This window comes from Anomaloglossus baeobatrachus, chromosome 2, assembly GCF_048569485.1.
Source record: "Anomaloglossus baeobatrachus isolate aAnoBae1 chromosome 2, aAnoBae1.hap1, whole genome shotgun sequence".
In the NCBI taxonomy this organism is placed as follows: Eukaryota; Metazoa; Chordata; class Amphibia; order Anura; family Aromobatidae; genus Anomaloglossus; species Anomaloglossus baeobatrachus.
In genome coordinates this window covers 342,612,919-342,634,187 of record NC_134354.1, presented here as the reverse complement: position 1 = coordinate 342,634,187, position 21,269 = coordinate 342,612,919, and the positions used below count along the sequence as shown (strand labels likewise).

The following is a 21,269-nucleotide window of genomic DNA, read 5'->3' as shown; positions in this document are numbered from 1 at the left end:
CACTATGAAACCTGTGAAAACCTGTTGATAGCAAATTACTTCAACAGCGAAAACGGATTGGTTTCACTGGGGATTGAACCCAGGACCTTCTGCGTGTGAAGCAGACGTGATGACCACTACACTATGAAACCTGTGAAATCCTGCAAAGCAATGGCAATTGAAAACGAGTTTTGACCGCCAGGGGAAAAAAATTATTAGTTCTGTTGCTGATGGAAGCCAAAACATCCAATCATTCGGCAACAAAGCCAAGAACTTCATATATTGTAGTTTGATAGGGTATTATTTCAACACCAAGAACAGATTGCTTTTACTGGGGATTGAACCAGTGTTAAGCAGACGTGATTACTACTACACTATGAAACCTTCTGGAAAGTTACTGTGTATTGGCAAGCAGAGCAGAATTGTAACTGATGGGGCCTTTTTATTGCTGAAGAAAAGTGTTTTTGGTAATGAAACATTTACAATTTTTATTACATATTTTACCAGTTTTATTCCTACTAAGGGATATTGCTTAAATTGAAGTTTACATTGAATGTGTTACTTTTTTCTACACAGTTTAATCGTTTGCTTTTGTATTTATGGGAACTATAAATTTTGAAACAAACAGGATTGTTATAATATGGGATTATGTTTTCTGCTAAGATGTTCAATAAAAAAGAAACCCAAAATCGTAGTTCTCCTTGTGATAGAAGCCAAAATGTATTGTCATTTGGCAACAAAACCAAGAATTTCATACTTTACAGGTTAATAGGAAATTACTTCAACACCGAAAACAGATTGGTTTCACTGGGTATTGAACCCAGAACGTTCTGCATATGAAGCAGACTTGATGACCACCACACTTTAAAACCTGTGATTCCTGCAAAGTAATGGCAAATAGAGACGAAATTTGACTGCCAGGAAAAAAAAAAAATTCGTAGTTCTGTTGGTTATGGAAGCTAAAACATCCCGTCATTCGGCAACAAAGCCAAGAACTTCATGTATTGCAGTCGGATAGGGTATTATTTCAACACCAAGAACAGACTGGTTTTACTGGGGATTAAACCCAGGACCTTCTGCGTATTAAGCAGACGTGATGACCTTCTACGTGTTAAGCAGACATGATGACCAAAACACTATGAATCCTGATGAAAAGTTACTGTGTATTGGCTAGCAGAGCAGAATTGTGACTGACAGGGCCTTTTTATTGCTGAAGGAAAGTATTTTTGGTAATGAAACATTTACAATTTTTATTACATATTTTACCAGTTTTATTCCTACAAAGGGATATTGCTTAAATTGAAGTTTACATTGAATGTGTTACTTTTTTCTACACAGTTTAGTCGTTTGCTTTTGTATTTATGGGAACTATATATTTTTAAACAAACAGGATTTTTATAATATGGGATTATGTTTTCTGCTAAAATGGACAATAAAAAAGAAACCCAAAATAGTAGTTCTCTTTGTGATGGAAGCCAAAATGTATTGTCATTTGGCAACGAAACCAAGAATTTTATATATTACAGGTTGATAGCAAATTACTTCAACAGCGAAAACAGATTGGTTTCACTGGGGATTGAACCCAGGACCTTCTACGTGTGAAGCAGACGTGATGACCACTACACTATGAAACCTGTGAAATCCTGCAAAGCAATGGCAATTGAAAACGAGTTTTGACCGCCAGGGGAAAAAAATTATTAGTTCTGTTGGTGATGGAAGCCAAAACATCCCATCATTCGGTAACAAAGCCAAGAACTTCATATATTGTAGTTTGATAGGGTATTATTTCAACACCGAGAACAGATTGCTTTTACTGGGGATTGAACCAGTGTTAAGCAGACGTGATGACTACTACACTATGAAACCTTCTGGAAAGTTACTATGTATTGGCAAGCAGAGCAGAATTGTAACTGACGGGGCCTTTTTATTGCTGAAGAAAAGTGTTTTTGGTAATGAAACATTTCCAATTTTTATTACATATTTTACCAGTTTTATTCCTACAAAGGGATATTGCTTAAATTGAAGTTTACATTGAATGTGTTACTTTTTTCTACACAGTTTAATCGTTTGCTTTTGTATTTATGGGAACTATAAATTTTGAAACAAACAGGATTGTTATAATATGGGATTATGTTTTCTGCTAAAATGTTCAATAAAAAAGATTGAACCCAGGACCTTCTGCGTTTGAAGCAGACGTGATGACCACTACACTATGAAACCTGTGAAATCCTGCAAAGCAATGGCAATTGAAAACGAGTTTTGACAGCCAGGGGAAAAAAATTATTAGTTCTGTTGGTGATGGAAGCCAAAACATCCCATCATTCGGCAACAAAGCCAAGAACTTCATATATTGTAGTTTGATAGGGTATTATTTCAACACCAAGAACAGATTGCTTTTACTGGGGATTGAACCAGTGTTAAGCAGACGTGATGACTACTACACTATGAAACCTTCTGGAAAGTTACTATGTATTGGCAAGCAGAGCAGAATTGTAACTGATGGGGCCTTTTTATTGCTGAAGAAAAGTGTTTTTGGTAATGAAACATTTACAATTTTTATTACATATTTTACCAGTTTTATTCCTACAAAGGGATATTGCTTAAATTGAAGATTACATTGAATGTGTTACTTTTTTCTACACAGTTTAATCGTTTGCTTTTGTATTTATGGGAACTATAAATTTTGAAACAAACAGGATTGTTATAATATGGGATTATGTTTTCTGCTAAAATGTTCAATAAAAAAGAAACCCAAAATCGTAGTTCTCCTTGTGATAGAAGCCAAAATGTATTGTCATTTGGCAACGAAACCAAGAATTTCATACTTTACAGGTTGATAGGAAATTACTTCAACACCGAAAACAGATTGGTTTCACTGGGTATTTAACCCAGAACGTTCTGCATATGAAGCAGACTTGATGACCACCACACTTTAAAACCTGTGATTCCTGCAAAGTAATGGCAATTAGAGACGAAATTTGACTGCCAGGAAAAAAAAAAAATTCGTAGTTCTGTTGGTTATGGAAGCTAAAACATCCCGTCATTCGGCAACAAAGCCAAGAACTTCATGTATTGCAGTTGGATAGGGTATTATTTCAACACCAAGAACAGACTGGTTTTACTGGGGATTAAACCCAGGACCTTCTGCGTGTTAAGGTCCAGTCACACATAATGAGATCGTGAACGAGATCGTTACTACGTCACACTTTCTGGATCGTTTATGAGTCGTTGTTGAAATCGCATGTTGGGTGTCACACATAACGAGTTTATGAACGAGCATGCGTCCCGTATAACGATCTTTCAAATCGCTGGGACCCTGTCACACAGCTACTATGTTAACGATTCCAATCCCATTAGGGGCGTAGTAAAATGCAGTGAGTCACGTAGGCATGCATTTGTGTCGCCTTTTCCGCTTTCATTGGCGGCCAATACTGCGTTCTGATTGGGCGGCCGGGCGGGCGTCGCCTTTTCCACCCCCTCCGCTCTGATTGATAATTACCCTGTCACACAGCTACTATGTTAACGATTCCAATCCCATTATGCAGTGAGTCACGTAGGCGTGCATTTGCGTCGCCTTTTCCATACCCCCCTCCGCTTTCTTTGGCGGCCAATACTGCGTTCTGATTGGGCGGCCGGGCGGGCGTCGCCTTTTCCACCCCCTCCGCTCTGATTGATAAGGACCCTGTCACACAGCTACTATGTTAACGATTCCAATCCCATTATGCAGTGAGTCACGTAGGCGTGCATTTGCGTCGCCTTTTCCATACCCCCCTCCGCTTTCATTGGCGGCCAATACTGCGTTCTGATTGGGCATGCAGGGGGCGTATCTAGCGGTTAAATTTTGGATCGCGTCCACCCTTTGTCACTTCTTTTGCGCTTTGCTTTGAGATAGAACCTGCGTCTCCACCCTGATTCCTTCGTCCATTGTACCCGGTCGCTTTGTTGGTGTGTTTTTCGGATCGAAGCCGCAGTTGCACCTGGAGTATCCTTGCAGTGCTCTCGAGTGTCGGTGAGATCGTATTTGCGATTCCGCTTGGATTCTACATTGATATACACTTCTTTGAAAAGGTAGGTCTTTTTTTTTGTTGGGGGGGGTGGGCTTTTTTTGGAATAATGTTCTTGCTGTTAGATATATGGTAATATTTATTATGTGAGTTGATTGCTGTTAGATATATGTTAATATTTATTATGTGAGTTAATTAAAGTTGCTGGCTTTTATCTGTGTGTGCATAATGCCTTTTAAAGAGGGGTCTCTCCATAGTGCTGTTTGTAATGTGTCCTATCCTAGCATTGCTGGCTCTTTTGTCTCTCATTAAATAAAATATAGAAATGTGGCACTCCTTCTATAGTCGCTGGTGCTTGGATAGGGTCCCACCCCAGATCAAAAAATGAAAAAAATCCAGCACTCAAAGCATTTAACTGAAATTGTTTTATATTTTATTCATGGATCTGTGTAATTATTAAAGACGTTTCGGTCATCCGACCTTCATCAGTTTACACAGAAAAGGTTCTGTAGAAATATATGAAAAAGCTGGACCAGAGGAAAAAGCTGCCCGTCCGGGTCTTCAGTCAATGTCACATACTGTCTACAGAACCTTTTCTGTGTAAACTGATGAAGGTCGGATGACCGAAACGTCTTTAATAATTACACAGATCCATGAATAAAATATAAAACAATTTCAGTTGAATGCTTTGAGTGCTGGATTTTTTTCATCTTTTGTCTCTCAGCTACAGCCGCCATTTTGTGTTTCTGCCACACATAGGGGCGGCCATTTTAGTCTCTGCCACACCATAACCAAAAATTGTGATCGGTTGATTGCAACTTCTTTTATGTTTACATATAAATTTTTCATTCTTTATTTCAGATGGCTTATTATAACAAAGAAGACTTTGTGCGTGAGCTGCTGGATTTGTATCAATCACTGCCCTGCTTGTGGAGAATCAAATCCACAGAATATTCTGACAGAATAAAAAAACAAGCCACCTATGCCCAACTGGTGGAGCTTTTTAAAAAACACAGTGGAGGTGAGGCGGTGGATGTCAAAGTAGTAAAAAAGAAGATACAAGGCTTGAGGACTGTATATAAGAAAGAAGCAAATAAGGTGGACAAATCAAAAAAGTCAGGGGCCGGCACTGACCAGGTATATGTTTCTCCCTTGTGGTATTTCAATCTCCTGGAATTCACAAGGGACCAGGAGCTACCACGAATGATGGAAAGCTCCTACCAAAGAAACGTAGACCTGGAAGCAGACATTGAAAACGATGACATCCCGATCGATGACAACACCTCCGCTGTTGTAGATGTAAGTACCTTATTTGCTTCACGGTACATAGCATTTAAACTTTATATGTACATGCCATTGAGGAACACAAAATAGTAACTTATTGTTACCATGATTTATTGTGCAGTTTGGAAAAGTTATCCCTTCCAGTTCAGATAAGTACACTCCAATACAATTTTGTCACACTTTAATTAAATTTACTAACTATTAAAGTATGACTTTTAATTAACATTTATTTTTCTGTTCCCGCAGAACCCTCAGACAGATATGGTGAGGCCCCAATTGAATGAGAACCCCACCACATCGAGCGAGCGTATTGTGGAGGATAATGAGGCACCTGCACCCTCTGCTGAAATGCGGCGAAGACAGTTACGCAAAAAGAAGGCCAACACCCCTGTGACATCCGCTGAATTTTATTCTTTGGCAACCCAACTGCTATCACAGCCAAAAAGCCCTCCAGTGGATAGCTTTGCCGCATTTGCATCGGACAGACTCTGCAAATTGGATTCCACACAGAGGGAGCAAGCCGAAAGACTAATGTTGGAAGTCCTAAGAAAGGCAGGCCGAGGAGAACTTGATGACAATGACACGATATGCAAGTTAAACCAGCCCCATCATTCTTCGACATGGATTCCTCGCCAGCCCCTGCAAAGTACACCAAACAGGATGCATCCACCACGCTTGCAGCTTGACCACCCCCCACAGTATCCCCCCCACAGTTTCCCCCCCAACATTATCCCAGGTATTCAAATGATTCATTTTTAAGCCAACTGTCATCTCCCACCCGGCCTGAATATGTCAACCAATATGAAGACGGCCACTAAATTTTGTTATTGTTGTTGTTTTGTTATTTGAGATTAATTTTAATTGATTGTTATATTTTCATTGTAATAATAAATTTATGTTGGTTCAATCTTGCTGCCTGCGTTACTTAATTCAGCATATGGTTGTGATGCCCTGGCAAAACACGATAGTTACAGAGATTGTACCATACTCCACCCTCATTGGCATACCACCACACAACCCCCACACTCATGTACAGCAAACAACCAGTAAAGCCTAGTCACCCCCTCGTGGATAATGGGATTGGTGCATCTATACAGATGCCTACATGTAATATGATGTTTGTGAGTGGTGAGTTTGTGAGTGGTGATAGCTGTTAACTTGCTTTATGCAATGAGACATACCAAACAGCAGATATCAATTTCAAATTTTTTATAACAAATGTATATGTACACAATAACCAAAAAAAAAAAAAAACGTTAGTTGCTGCTGCCCTCCCCTTGTCCAGCCACATAACGTGCCAGCAGCGCCGCATGCCGCTCCACTTTGGCCATCAGCCTCCTGTGGGCTGACATAATCCTTCTTTGGGAGGACATGATTTCGGCCAAAGTGGGTATGCCTATGGAGGGAATGGTAAAATTAATAAATCATAATTTTTATTTCTGCCTATTATTACAAAGTAGGAGATTCATGACTTACGGTTATCCCCCTCGTCCGATAAAGACTCACTTATGGAGCCTGGACTAGCATCTATGAAAACAAAAAACACTTTATAGTGCTCAACAGCTTTTTGTTTTGTACTTTATATGGCGTTAATGTTATATTAAAAAATTACCGGGGGCCGATCCGGCCGGTGGCCCCTGTGGGTGGTACTCCTCCTCCTCCTCCTCCTCCTCCTCCTCTGGTGGCTGTAGATCCACCGGGGGCTCGGGCACATGCTCTCCCTCCTCTGCGGCCCCTTGCTCCTCTGGGGGTTCTTAAGAAAATATAAAGTTTAATGTGGTTGCGTTATGATACATATAGGACTGTGGGGGGTACATTGAAATATATGGCGGACTACGTAGCCTACCTTATACAAGGACTATGGGGGTGAATTTGAACACATTGTGGACTATGTGGTGCAGTATAATATATGGAGAACTCTGGGGTGAATGAAACTTCATGGAGAACTCTAGGAAATTCATTACAGTTCATGGAGGACTATGGGATGCATTCTAATATCTGAAGGGTTATGTGGAACCCTTTATACTATATGGAAGGCTATGTGGGGGCCAATATTGTATTTGGAGAACTAGATATGAGGGAGGACAAAAATACAAGCAGGAGATGGAATTTTTTTGTGCTGAGGGAAAAAGACCCACTACCCACAGCACCCGGCTTTGCCATGCTCTCTCTGATATGGGAAAAGCTGGGTGGTGAGGGAATGATGTTTTGTCAAGCATGGCGAAGCTGGGTGCCAAGGACAAGAGGTATATCAGAACATATGAAAACTGTGTGCTGATAGAGGGTTGTCAGTTCAGGGGAAATCTTGGTGTAGAGAGCCTACTATCTGTGTAATTTCCCTGTGTCCCGAGTGTCATTGTAATTAGCCCGTACCACAAGTGTCGGTGTATCTATCGATCTATGCAATAGATCTCTATATATAGATCTGTTACATATTATATATATATATATATATATATATATATATATATATATATATATATATATATATAATCTATATATATATTATATATATATATATAATCTATCTATCGTTCAAAGCAATAGATCTATATATATATATCTATTACATATTATATATATATAATCTATCTATCGATCTATTACATAGATCGATATATTATATAAATACTTTTAATGAATTAAAAGGAAAAAAAAAAAAAAAATATATATATATATATATATATATATATATATAATAAATATATATACATTAAAATATATATATTTATTATTTAAATATTATCTGTATATATTTATTTTTATAATTATATATAATTAATATATTATATATTTTTATAATTATATATAGATATATATATTATTTATATATATATTATATGTATATATTTATTTTTATTATTATATATATCTAAATATATTTTTAAAATTTTATCTATATATCTATATATATATATATATATATATATTTTATATGTATTATATATATATATATATATAATCTATCGATCTATAAAATAGATTATATATATAATTTTAATTAAGTAAAAGGATATATATATCATAAATATATACATTTAAATCTATATATTTATTATTTATTATATATGTATATTTTATTATATTTATATTTATATAAAATTAATATGAATTATATATATATTTAATTTAAAAATATATATATATATAGATATATATATATTTATATATGTATTATATATTTATATATTTATTTTTATAATAAATATATATATATATATATATATATATATAGATAGATAGATAGATAGATAGATAGATAGATAGATATTTATATATATATATAGATAGATATTTATATATATATATAGATAGATATATATAGATAGATATATATATATATATAGATATATATATATATATATATAGATAGATATATATATATAAATATATATATATATATAAATAGATATATTTAAGAACACCATTATACGTTGCCAAAGCACACTCATCTGCGCCTACCTTGGTTTTGTAACTCTGCTTGTATGGCAGAGATCCGGGCACTGGAGCGGTACCGCAGATCCGCTAATTTTTTGCGGATCTGGGCGCAGGTGCGCTCCAAATGAAATCTCCTCCTCAACCCACGTTGGATCCTGCGCAAGACCGCTTTCTTATGGAGAAGTGGATGCTCTTGCGCCTCACGGCAATCATAATCGCGAGCATCCACTTCTCTAATTAGGTAACGGACCTCCGCCTCTCCCCAAGCTGTTGCCCTCCTGCGTGCCGCCATTGTTCGCTGGTGTGTCTACGTAGCAAACGCAGTTGCGTCACCCGCGGTAACGCCTCTTCACATCTGATTCGACGGATAGCGTCACGTGAACGCTAGCTCCAATCAGATTGGGGTGGACATTGTTGATCCTGCTCCAGCCAATGGCCGCCGATATTACATCTTCGGCCATGGCTGGATTGTTGATTTGTGAAATATTACAATTGCTATGATTGAAGGTGAAAGTGCGACGCACTTTTAACAAATCAGAATGATCTTTGCTGCAGAAATGAGATCGCGCCATGACGCAAATGCTGTGTCAAGGGGTCGTGGTATCACACACTGCGAGCGCACATACAATTATAAAAAAAATCGAAAAAGAGATGTCGTTTGAAGGTTTCGGGGACGCACAAACGTCCCCGTTTAAAAACCCCAAATGAAAATATATATAAGGCTTCATATTCATAATTTGTGTTTTTTTTTTTAATTGCATTGGTACATGGAAATCAAAATTGTACAAGAGCCCTAAATGATGTATTCATCATACAGCTGGACGCCAAATTGAGGAAGTAAATAAACCTTTGCAGGGTTTTACCTAAAGAAAAGCAATGTTGAAGTTAAAAGTGAACATTTTACTTTTAAACCCAAAAACAAATTTTAGTCATACCATTGAGCATTTCTACTATGGTATCAAGATAAAATTCACCATAAAATATATTGTGCAATTTCTTCTTAGTGCACCCATATGTAATATGTGGTTGAAATCAACTGGTTTGGCACATATTTTGGCACGCTGTTGTTCGCTACGCTCACTCTCAATGTGCGATCCGGAGCAGGAGGCCCAATGATAGCGGTGATGACACCCGGTGCCGGGCCGGACTAGTCTGGGGGTCGTAAGTGGTTGCCGGAGTCATGGCTTCAGTGGGGGTGATTGTAGTTTATATTCGTGACGCCACCTTAATCCGCCGCTGCTGTATGGGGCCTCCGGGGGTGATGTAACGGCAGCAATGGTGGTACTGCTCCCCACAGTAGCCCTTAATAGTGAATGAATGACAAACAAATCTTGTGGAAAGTAAAAACAACTGTTTATTAAAGTAATCATTTTGCAAAAATGACATTTTAGTATAAATGTGATGAACATAACAATACAAGTAACCATATATTTTAAAATTAGTATAAATGTGATGAACATAATACAAGTAACCATATATTTTAAAATTAAGAAGGGAAGTTTCTAAAACAAATCAATACAAGAAAATAAAACTCAGCATAATAAATGTGCTCAATACAAGTTTATCTAATGCTGCCACGTAATTGCACCAGGACCATTAAAATATTGGCAGTACTTTTCTCGACAGGCCTTCGCATCATCGGTATTTCTGCCGGGCGCCAATGGTTGAAGTCCTGCGATTGCGGGATCTTCAGAATGCCATTCGCCAAGCACCACTTCGCCATTTAAGTCATCAGAGTCTACAAAGCCTGTTGGACAGTACGTAATAGCATCTCGCCGTCGAAGAAAGTTGTGAAGGGCGCAACAGGCCAAAACAACTCCGTCTATTGATGGTAGACTCAGGTTAATTGGTGTGTGGAAAACGCGGAAGCGATTTGCCATTATCCCAAAGGCATTTTCCACAACCCTGCGTGCCCTTGATAATCTGTAATTGAACCTTTGTCTTTCCGCCGTTAGACTTTTCTGGGGGAATGGTTTCATGAGATTGGGATGAAGTGGGAAGGCTTCATCGCCCACAAATACAAAGTTAAGGTTTGCGGTAGTGTCAGAGTTGGGGGGCAAGTGCAGTTCACCATTTTGCAAACGTTCACCAAAGCCTGTGTGTTCTAAAACCCCACCGTCAGAAACCCTGCCATTCATGCCAACATCAACAGCAATAAATTCGTAATTGGCATTCACAAGGGCCATTAGGATGATGCTGAAATAGCCCTTATAGTTATAAAAATAGGAGCCGCTGTTCAGTGGTTGTGTGATCCGCACATGTTTCCCGTCCAAAGCACCACCACAGTTTGGGAACTGCCAAAGGTGTTCAAAATCGGAGGCAATCTTCTGCCATTCCTCCACAGTTTTGGGGAACTCAATGTAGTTACGCAGACTGTGGAAAATTGCTCTACATGTCTCCGGAATAAGAACGCTGAGCAGGGACCTTGAAATTGCAGAAGAAAAATGTAAGTCTTGCAGGGAGCGTCCGGTGGCCAGGAAACGCAGCGTGACTGCCAATCTTTCATCTGCCGGGATGGCAGCACGCATCGCTGTATTCTTGCGCTGAATAATTGGCGTAAGTCTTTCGAGTAAAAGGCTAAATGATTCTTCTGACATCCGCAGAAAATTGCGGAAATCCTGAGGATTATTTTCCTGCAGCTCTCTTAGCAGTTGCATGTGGGAGTATTTGTACCTCTTCTGCAGCCACTCTCTGGTCCACATGCGGCGCTTTCGTTTGGAACGCCTCTGTTCCACTTCACGTAGCCGACCGGCCTCAAACATCAATGCAGCACCCAGCACAACACGCTGCATGTCGTTCATGTTGTCCACACTGCAAAAAAACATGTAAAGTTGAGAAAAGTTGCTATAAACCAATCACATTTTTTGGGGGGGTGTAAAAGAGACACTAAAATGGCCGCCCCCATAGAAGTGCACCAGTTCTAACTGTGTCAGAGAAACAAATGGCGGCTGTAACTGTGTCAGAGAAACAAAATGGCGGCTGTAACTGTGTCAGAGAAACAAAATGGCGGCTGTAACTGTGTCAGAGAAACAAAATGGCGGCTGTAACTGTGTCAGAGAAACAAAATGGCGGCTGTAACTGTGTCAGAGAAACAAAATGGCGGCTGTAACTGTGTCAGAGAAACAAAATGGCGGCTTTAACTGTGTCAGAGAAACAAAATGGTGGCTGTAACTGTCAGAGAAACAAAATGACGGCTGTAACTGTGTCAGAGAAACAAAATGGCGGCTGTAACTGTGTCAGAGAAACAAAATGGCGGCTGTAGCAGAGAGACAAAATAACCAGCAATACTAGATAAGGACACATAAAAGGACGATCGACGCACAAAAGGCAATATGTATACAGATAACAACCAACCACTTTCATGATCCGCAAAAATAATTACTATCTATAAACACAAATACTTTCCATACTATAACAAAAACATGGAACAAGTAACATAAACTTTACGAAAATGACTTACCACGTCCAGAAAATGCAGCCGTCTATGCTATCTATTAATAATCGCAGTTTCGATCCTCACAGCGACACGCTCGGGAACGAATGAGGGATATACAAGTGCAGATGCGGCTTTTATCCGAAAACCAAGCAAGCGGGCACGAATGAATCTGTAATACAGCGACACGCTCGGGAACGAATGAGGGAAGATGCAGCTTTAATCCGAAAACCAAGCAAGCGGGAACAAAGCACGAATGAATCTGGGTGTAGTCACAGGTTTGCTCCTAGAAGACTCAAAAGGGAACAAAGCATGAAGCGATACCCAATCAGAGCGCAATAGTGTTCTCATTGCTAACCAATCGTTGCAGAGAGGGGGCGCGGAAATGGCGACGTAACTACACACTATTGTTCTCAGCGCCAACCAATGGGCGCAGAAGGGGCGTGGAAACGGGGACGCAACAACACGCCTTCGTGCATCTCATTCTAGGTCGTCAACGAAATCGTAAATAGGGTGTCAAACATACAGATTCATGCAGCCCAGCAGGACTCCAACGAGCCAAAAATGGCCCAAGCTGTTCGGCATCGATCAGCGATTTCGCAGCAGGGGGTGAATCGTTGGTACGTGTCAAACGTGACGAGATCGCAATTGAAGTCGTTCTTGCGTCACAGAAACTGTGACGTAGTAACGATCTCGTTGTACGATCTCGTTATGTGTGAAGAGGCCTTTAAGCAGACGTGATGACCACTACACTATGAAACCTTTGAAATCCTGTTGATAGCAAATTACTTCAACAGCGAAAACGGATTGGTTTCACTGGGGATTGAACCCAGGACCTTCTGCGTGTGAAGCAGACGTGATGACCACTAATTGTGAGCAGAATTGTGACTGACAGGGCCTTTTTATTGCTGAAGGAAAGTATTTTTGGTAATGAAACATTTACAATTTTTATTACATATTTTACCAATTTTATTCCTACAAAGGGATATTGCTTAAATTGAAGTTTACATTGAATGTGTTACTTTTTTCTACACAGTTTAGTCGTTTGCTTTTGTATTTATGGGAACTATATATTTTTAAACAAACAGGATTTTTATAATATGGGATTATGTTTTCTGCTAAAATGGACAATAAAAAAGAAACCCAAAATAGTAGTTCTCTTTGTGATGGAAGCCAAAATGACCACCACACTTTAAAACCTGTGATTCTTGCAAAGTAATGGCAATTAGAGACGAAATTTGACTGCCAGGAAAAAAAAAAATTCGTAGTTCTGTTGGTTATGGAAGCTAAAACATCCCGTCATTCGGCAACAAAGCCAAGAACTTCATGTATTGCAGTTGGATAGCGAATTATTTCAACACCAAGAACAGACTGGTTTTTACTGGGGATTAAACCCAGGACCTTCTGCGTGTTAAGCAGACGTGATGACCATTACACTTTGAAACCTGTGAAATCCTGCAAAGCAATGGCAATTGAAAACGAGTTTTGACCGCCAGGGGAAAAAAATTATTAGTTCTGTTGGTGATGGAAGCCAAAACACCCCATCATTCGGCAACAAAGCCAAGAACTTCATATATTGTAGTTTGATAGGGTATTATTTCAACACCAAGAACAGATTGCTTTTACTGGGGATTGAACCAGTGTTAAGCAGACGTGATGACTACTACACTATGAAACCTTCTGGAAAGTTACTATGTATTGGCAAGCAGAGCAGAATTGTAACTGATGGGGCCTTTTTATTGCTGAAGAAAAGTGTTTTTGGTAATGAAACATTTACAATTTTTATTACATATTTTACCAGTTTTATTCCTACAAAGGGATATTGCTTAAATTGAAGATTACATTGAATGTGTTACTTTTTTCTACACAGTTTAATCGTTTGCTTTTGTATTTATGGGAACTATAAATTTTGAAACAAACAGGATTTTTATAATATGGGATTATGTTTTCTGCTAAAATGTTCAATAAAAAAGATTGAACCCAGGACCTTCTGCGTGTGAAGCAGACGTGATGACCACTACACTATGAAACCTGTGAAATCCTGCAAAGCAATGGCAATTGAAAACGAGTTTTGACAGCCAGGGGAAAAAAATTATTAGTTCTGTTGGTGATGGAAGCCAAAACATCCCATCATTTGGCAACAAAGCCAAGAACTTCATATATTGTAGTTTGATAGGGTATTATTTCAACACCAAGAACAGATTGCTTTTACTGGGGATTGAACCAGTGTTAAGCAGATGTGATGACTACTACACTATGAAACCTTCTGGAAAGTTACTGTGTATTGGCAAGCAGAGCAGAATTGTAACTGATGGGGCCTTTTTATTGCTGAAGAAAAGTGTTTTTGGTAATGAAACATTTACAATTTTTATTACATATTTTACCAGTTTTATTCCTACAAAGGGATATTGCTTAAATTGAAGATTACATTGAATGTGTTACTTTTTTCTACACAGTTTAATCGTTTGCTTTTGTATTTATGGGAACTATAAATTTTGAAACAAACAGTATTGTTATAATCTGGGATTATGTTTTCTGCTAAAATGTTCAATAAAAAAGAAACCCAAAATCGTAGTTCTCCTTGTGATAGAAGCCAAAATGTATTGTCATTTGGCAACGAAACCAAGAATTTCATACTTTACAGGTTAATAGGAAATTACTTCAACACCGAAAACAGATTGGTTTCACTGGGTATTGAACCCAGAACGTTCTGCATATGAAGCAGACTTAATGACCACCACACTTTAAAACCTGTGATTCCTGCAAACTAATGGCAATTAGAGACGAAATTTGACTGCCTGGAAAAAAAAAATTCGTAGTTCTGTTGGTTATGGAAGCTAAAACATCCCGTCATTCAGCAACAAAGCCAAGAACTTCATGTATTGCAGTTGGATAGGGTATTATTTCAACACCAAGAACAGACTGGTTTTACTGGGGATTAAACCCAGGACCTTCTGCGTGTTAAGCAGACGTGATTACCACTACACTATAAAACCTGTGAAATCCTGTTGATAGCAAATTACTTCAACAGCGAAAACAGATTGGTTTCACTGGGGATTGAACCCAGGACCTTCTGCGTGTGAAGCAGACGTGATGACCACTACACTATGAAACCTGTGAAATCCTGCAAAGCAATGGAAATTGAAAACGAGTTTTGACCGCCAGGGGAAAAAAATTATTAGTTCTGTTGGTGATGGAAGCCAAAACATCCCATCATTCGGCAACAAAGCCAAGAACTTCATATATTGTAGTTTGATAGGGTATTATTTCAACACCGAGAACAGATTGCTTTTACTGGGCATTGAACCAGTGTTAAGCAGATGTGATGACTACTACACTATGAAACCTTCTGGAAAGTTACTATGTATTGGCAAGCAGAGCAGAATTGTAACTGACGGGGCCTTTTTATTGCTGAAGAAAAGTGTTTTTGGTAATGAAACATTTACAATTTTTATTACATATTTTACCAGTTTTATTCCTACAAAGGGATATTGCTTAAATTGAAGATTACATTGAATGTGTTACTTTTTTCTACACAGTTTAATCGTTTGCTTTTGTATTTATGGGAACTATACATTTTGAAACAAACAGGATTGTTATAATATGGGATTATGTTTTCTGCTAAAATGTTCAATAAAAAAGAAACCCAAAATCGTAGTTCTCCTTGTGATAGAAGCCAAAATGTATTGTCATTTGGCAACGAAACCAAGAATTTCATACTTTACAGGTTGATAGGAAATTACTTCAACACCGAAAACAGATTGGTTTCACTAGGTATTGAACCCAGAACATTCTGCATATGAAGCAGACTTGATGACCACCACACTTTAAAACCTGTGATTCCTGCTAAGTAATGGCAATTAGAGACGAAATTTGACTGCCAGGAAAAAAAAAAAATTCGTAGTTCTGTTGATTATGGAAGCTAAAATATCCCATCATTCGGCAACAAAGCCAAGAACTTCATGTATTGCAGTTGGATAGGGTATTATTTCAACACCAAGAACAGACTGGTTTTACTGGGGATTAAACCCAGGACCTTCTGCGTGTTAAGCAGACGTGATGACCACTACGCTATAAAACCTGTGAAATACTGTTGATTGCAAAATACTTCAACAGCGAAAACAGATTGGTTTCACTGGGGATTGAACCCAGGACCTTCTGCGTGTGAAGCAGACGTGATGACCACTACACTATGAAACCTGTGAAATCCTACAAAGCAATGGAAATTGAAAACGAGTTTTGACCGCCAGGGGAAAAAAATTATTAGTTCTGTTGGTGATGGAAGCCAAAACATCCCATCATTCGGCAACAAAGCCAAGAACTTTATATATTGTAGTTTGATAGGGTATTATTTCAACACCAAGAACAGATTGCTTTTACTGGGGATTGAACCAGTGTTCAGCAGACGTGATGACTACTACACTATGAAACCTTCTGGAAAGTTACTATGTATTGGCAAGCAGAGCAGAATTTTAACTGACGGGGCCTTTTTATTGCTGAAGAAAAGTGTTTTTGGTAATGAAACATTTACAATTTTTATTACATATTTTACCAGTTTTATTCCTACAAAGGGATATTGCTTAAATTGAAGATTACATTGAATGTGTTACTTTTTTCTACATAGTTTAGTCATTTGCTTTTGTATTTATGGGAACTATATATTTTAAAACAAACAGGTTTTTTTATAATATGGGATTATGTTTTCTGCTAAAATGTTCAATAAAAAAGAAACCCAAAATCGTAGTTCTCCTTGTGATAGAAGCCAAAATGTATTGTCATTTGGCAACGAAACCAAGAATTTCATACTTTACAGGTTGATAGGAAATTACTTCAACACCGAAAACAGATTGGTTTAACTGGGTATTGAATCCAGAATGTTCTGCATATGTAGCAGACTTGATGACCACCACACTTTAAAACCTGTGAAATCCTGCAAAGTAATGGCAATTAGAGACGAGTTTTGACTGCCAGGAAAAAAAAATAATTCGTAGTTCTGTTGGTTATGGAAGCTAAAACATCCCGTCATTCGGCAACAAAGCCAAGAACTTCATTGTATTGTAGTTGAATAGGGTATTCTTTCAACACCAAGAACAGACTGGTTTTACTGGGGATTAAACCCAGGACTTTCTGCGTGTTAAGCAGACGTGATGACCACTACACTATGAATCCTAATGAAAAGTTACTGTGTATTGGCTAGCAGAGCAGAATTGTGACTGACGGGGCCTTTTTATTGCTGAAGGAAAGTATTTTTGGTAATGAAACATTTACAATTTTTATTACATATTTTACCAGTTTTATTCCTACAAAGGGATATTGCTTAAATTGAAGTTTACATTGAATGTGTTACTTTTTTCTACACAGTTTAGTCGTTTGCTTTTGTATTTATGGGAACTATATATTTTAAAACAAACAGGATTTTTATAATATGGGATTATGTTTTCTGCTAAAATGGTCAATAAAAAAGAAAGCCAAAATCGTAGTTCTTTGTGATGGAAGCCAAAATGTATTGTCATTTGGCAATGAAAGCAAGGATTTTAGATATTACAGGTTGATAGCAAATTACTTCAACAGCGAAAACGGCTTGTCTTTACTGGGGATTGAACCCAGGACATTCTGCGTGTGAAGCAGACGTGATGACTACTACACTTTGAAACCTGTGAAATCCTGCGAAGTAATGGCAATTAGAGACGAGTTTTGACCGCCAGGGGAAAAAAAATAAATTATTAGTTCTGTTGGTGATGGAAGCCAAAACATCCCATCATTCGGCAACAAAGCCAAGAACTTCATATATTGTAGTTTGATAGGGTATTATTTCAACACCAAGAACAGATTGCTTTCACTGGGGATTGAACCAGTGTTAAGCAGACGTGATGACTACTACACTATGAAACCTTCTGGAAAGTTACTGTGTATTGGCAAGCAGAGCAGAATTGTAACTGACGGGGCCTTTTTATTGCTGAAGAAAATTGTTTTTGGTAATGAAACATTTACAATTTTTATTACATATTTTACCAGTTTTATTCCTACAAAGGGATATTGCTTAAAATGAAGTTTACATTGAATGTGTTACTTTTTTCTACACAGTTTAATCGTTTGCTTTTGTATTTATGGGAACTATAAATTTTGAAACAAACAGGATTGTTATAATATGGGATTATGTTTTCTGCTAAAATGTTCAATAAAAAAGAAACCCAAAATCGTAGTTCTCCTTGTGATAGAAGCCAAAATGTATTGTCATTTGGCAACGAAACCAAAAATTTCATACTTTACAGGATGATAGGAAATTACTTCAACACCGAAAACAGATTGGTTTCACTGGGTATTGAACCCAGAACGTTCTGCATATGAAGCAGACTTGATGACAACCACACTTTAAAACCTGTGATTCCTGCAAAGTAATGGCAATTAGAGACGAAATTTGACTGCCAGGAAAAAAAAAAAATTCGTAGTTCTGTTGGTGATGGAAGCCAAAACATCCCATCATTCTGCAACAAAGCCAAGAACTTCATATATTGTAGTTTGATAGGGTATTATTTCAACACCAAGAACAGACTGGTTTTACTGGGGATTAAACCCAGAACCTTCTACGTGTTAAGCATACATGATGACCACTACACTATGAATCCTGATGAAAAGTTACTGTGTATTGGCTAGCAGAGCAGAATTGTGACTGACAGGGCCTTTTTATTGCTGAAGGAAAGTATTTTTGGTAATGAAACATTTCCAATTTTTATTACATATTTTACGAGTTTTATTCCTACAAAGGGATATTGCTTAAATTGAAGTTTACATTGAATGTGTTACTTTTTTCTACATAGTTTAGTCGTTTGCTTTTGTATTTATGGGAACTATATATTTTAAAACAAACAGGTTTTTTTATAATATGGGATTATGTTTTCTGCTAAAATGTTCAATAAAAAAGAAACCCAAAATCGTAGTTCTCCTTGTGATAGAAGCCAAAATGTATTGTCATTTGGCAACGAAACCAAGAATTTCATACTTTACAGGTTGATAGCAAATTACTTCAACATCGAAAACAGATTGGTTTAACTGGGTATTGAATCCAGAATGTTCTGCATATGAAGCAGACTTGATGATCACCACACTTTAAAACCTGTGAAATCCTGCAAAGTAATGGCAATTAGAGACGAGTTTTGACTGCCAGGAAAAAAAAAATTCGTAGTTCTGTTGGTTATGAAAGCTAAAACATCCCGTCATTCGGCAACAAAGCCAAGAACTTCATGTATTGTAGTTGGATAGGGTATTATTTCAACACCAAGAACAGACTGGTTTTACTGGAGATTAAACCCAGGACTTTCTGCGTGTTAAGCAGACGTGATGACCACTACACTATGAATCCTAATGAAAAGTTACTGTGTATTGGCTAGCAGAGCAGAATTGTGACTGACGGGGCCTTTTTATTGCTGAAGGAAAGTATTTTTGGTAATGAAACATTTACAATTTTTATTACATATTTTACCAGTTTTATTCCTACAAAGGGATATTGCTTAAATTGAAGTTTACATTGAATGTGTTACTTTTTTCTTCACACTTTAGTCGTTTGCTTTTGTATTTATGGGAACTATATATTTTAAAACAAACAGGATTTTTATAATATGGGATTGTTTTCTGCTAAAATGGTCAATAAAAAAGAAAGCCAAAATCGTAGTTCTTTGTGATGGAAGCCAAAATGTATTGTCATTTGGCAATGAAAGCAAGGATTTTAGATATTACAGGTTGATAGCAAATTACTTCAACAGCGAAAACGGCTTGTCTTTACTGGGGATTGAACCCAGGACATTCTGCGTGTGAAGCAGACGTGATGACTACTACACTTTGAAACCTGTGAAATCCTGCAAAGTAATGGCAATTAGAGACGAGTTTTGACCACCAGGGAAAAAAAAATAATTCGTAGTTCTATGGGTGATGGAAGCCAAAACATCCCGTCATTCGGCAACAATGCCAAGAACTTCATATATTGTAGTTGCATAGGGTATTATTTCAACACCAAGAACAGATTGGTTTCACTGGGGATTGAACCCAGGACCAGCTGCATGTTAAGCAGACGTGATGACCACTACACTTTGAAACCTGTGAAATCCTGCAAAGCAATGGCTATTGGAGACGATTTTGACCGCCAGGGAAAAAAAAACAAATTCAAAGTTCTGTTGGTGATGGAAGACAAAACATCCTGTTATTCGGCAACAAAGCCAAGAAATTCATATATTGTAGTTGGATAGGGTATTATTTCAACACCAAGAAGAGATTGGTTTCACTGGGGATTGAACCCAGGACTAGAGTTGAGCGCGGTTCGTGGTTCGTGGTTCTCCAGTTCTAGGCTCGAGTGATTTTGGGGCATGTTCTAGATCGAACTAGAACTCGAGCTTTCTGCAAAAGCTCGATAGTTCTAGAAACGTTCGAGAACGGTTCTAGCAGCAAAAAACAAGCTAAATCATAGCTTGGTTTCTGCTGTAATAGTGTAAGTCACTCTGTGAATCACACTATTATCACATTTCAGTGTATAGTGTGCGTGAACAGCGCCTTCAGATGACTGCTGTTTGTATAATGGCGATCGCCAATTTTTTTTTTTTTTTTTTCTTGTCTTCCTTCCCTTAGCGCGCGCGTCTTGTGGGGCGGGCCAGCTTGTCAGCCAATCCCAGACACACACACAGCTAAGTGGACTTTGAGCCAGAGAAGCAACGGCATGTGTGATAGGATGTCCATGTCACATGTCCCTGCATTATAAAACCGGACATTTTCTTCCAGGACGTCATTATCTGCCTTCTGCGTCTTTGGTCAGAGAGCAATAGAGAAGGGTGTTCAATTGCCGCGCCAACAGATCACTCATTCAGATGATGAAGACCAATGTCACTTTATTTTCATACAGGTCTACGCGTTTCTGGAGCACCTGCTCCCTTCCTCAGGACCATCAGGTTAAAAATAACATCAAATCAAAGACCAATGTCACTGAAAATAAAGTGACATTGGTCTTCATCATCTGAATGAGTGATCTGTTGGCGCGGCAATTGAACACCCTTCTCTATTGCTCTCTGATGTCTGCCACTGGGTGGCTGCAGCCGTGGATCTTGTTTTACATGCACTTATAGTAGTTGTGACTGTCACAACTACAT

General features: G+C 38.1%; 3 non-coding genes across 3 annotated transcripts; all 3 read right to left on the bottom strand.

Annotated features, from left to right (window-relative positions):
* Positions 1-58: 58 nt before the first annotated feature.
* Positions 59-131, bottom strand: TRNAV-CAC (transfer RNA valine (anticodon CAC)). Its single transcript has one exon. It is a non-coding gene; the product is annotated as a tRNA-Val (tRNA).
* A 15,049-nt stretch (positions 132-15,180) lies between these two features.
* On the bottom strand, positions 15,181-15,253 carry TRNAV-CAC (transfer RNA valine (anticodon CAC)). Its single transcript has one exon. It is a non-coding gene; the product is annotated as a tRNA-Val (tRNA).
* Positions 15,254-16,265: 1,012 nt separating this feature from the next.
* On the bottom strand, positions 16,266-16,338 carry TRNAV-CAC (transfer RNA valine (anticodon CAC)). The gene has a single exon. It is a non-coding gene; the product is annotated as a tRNA-Val (tRNA).
* Positions 16,339-21,269: the final 4,931 nt, after the last annotated feature.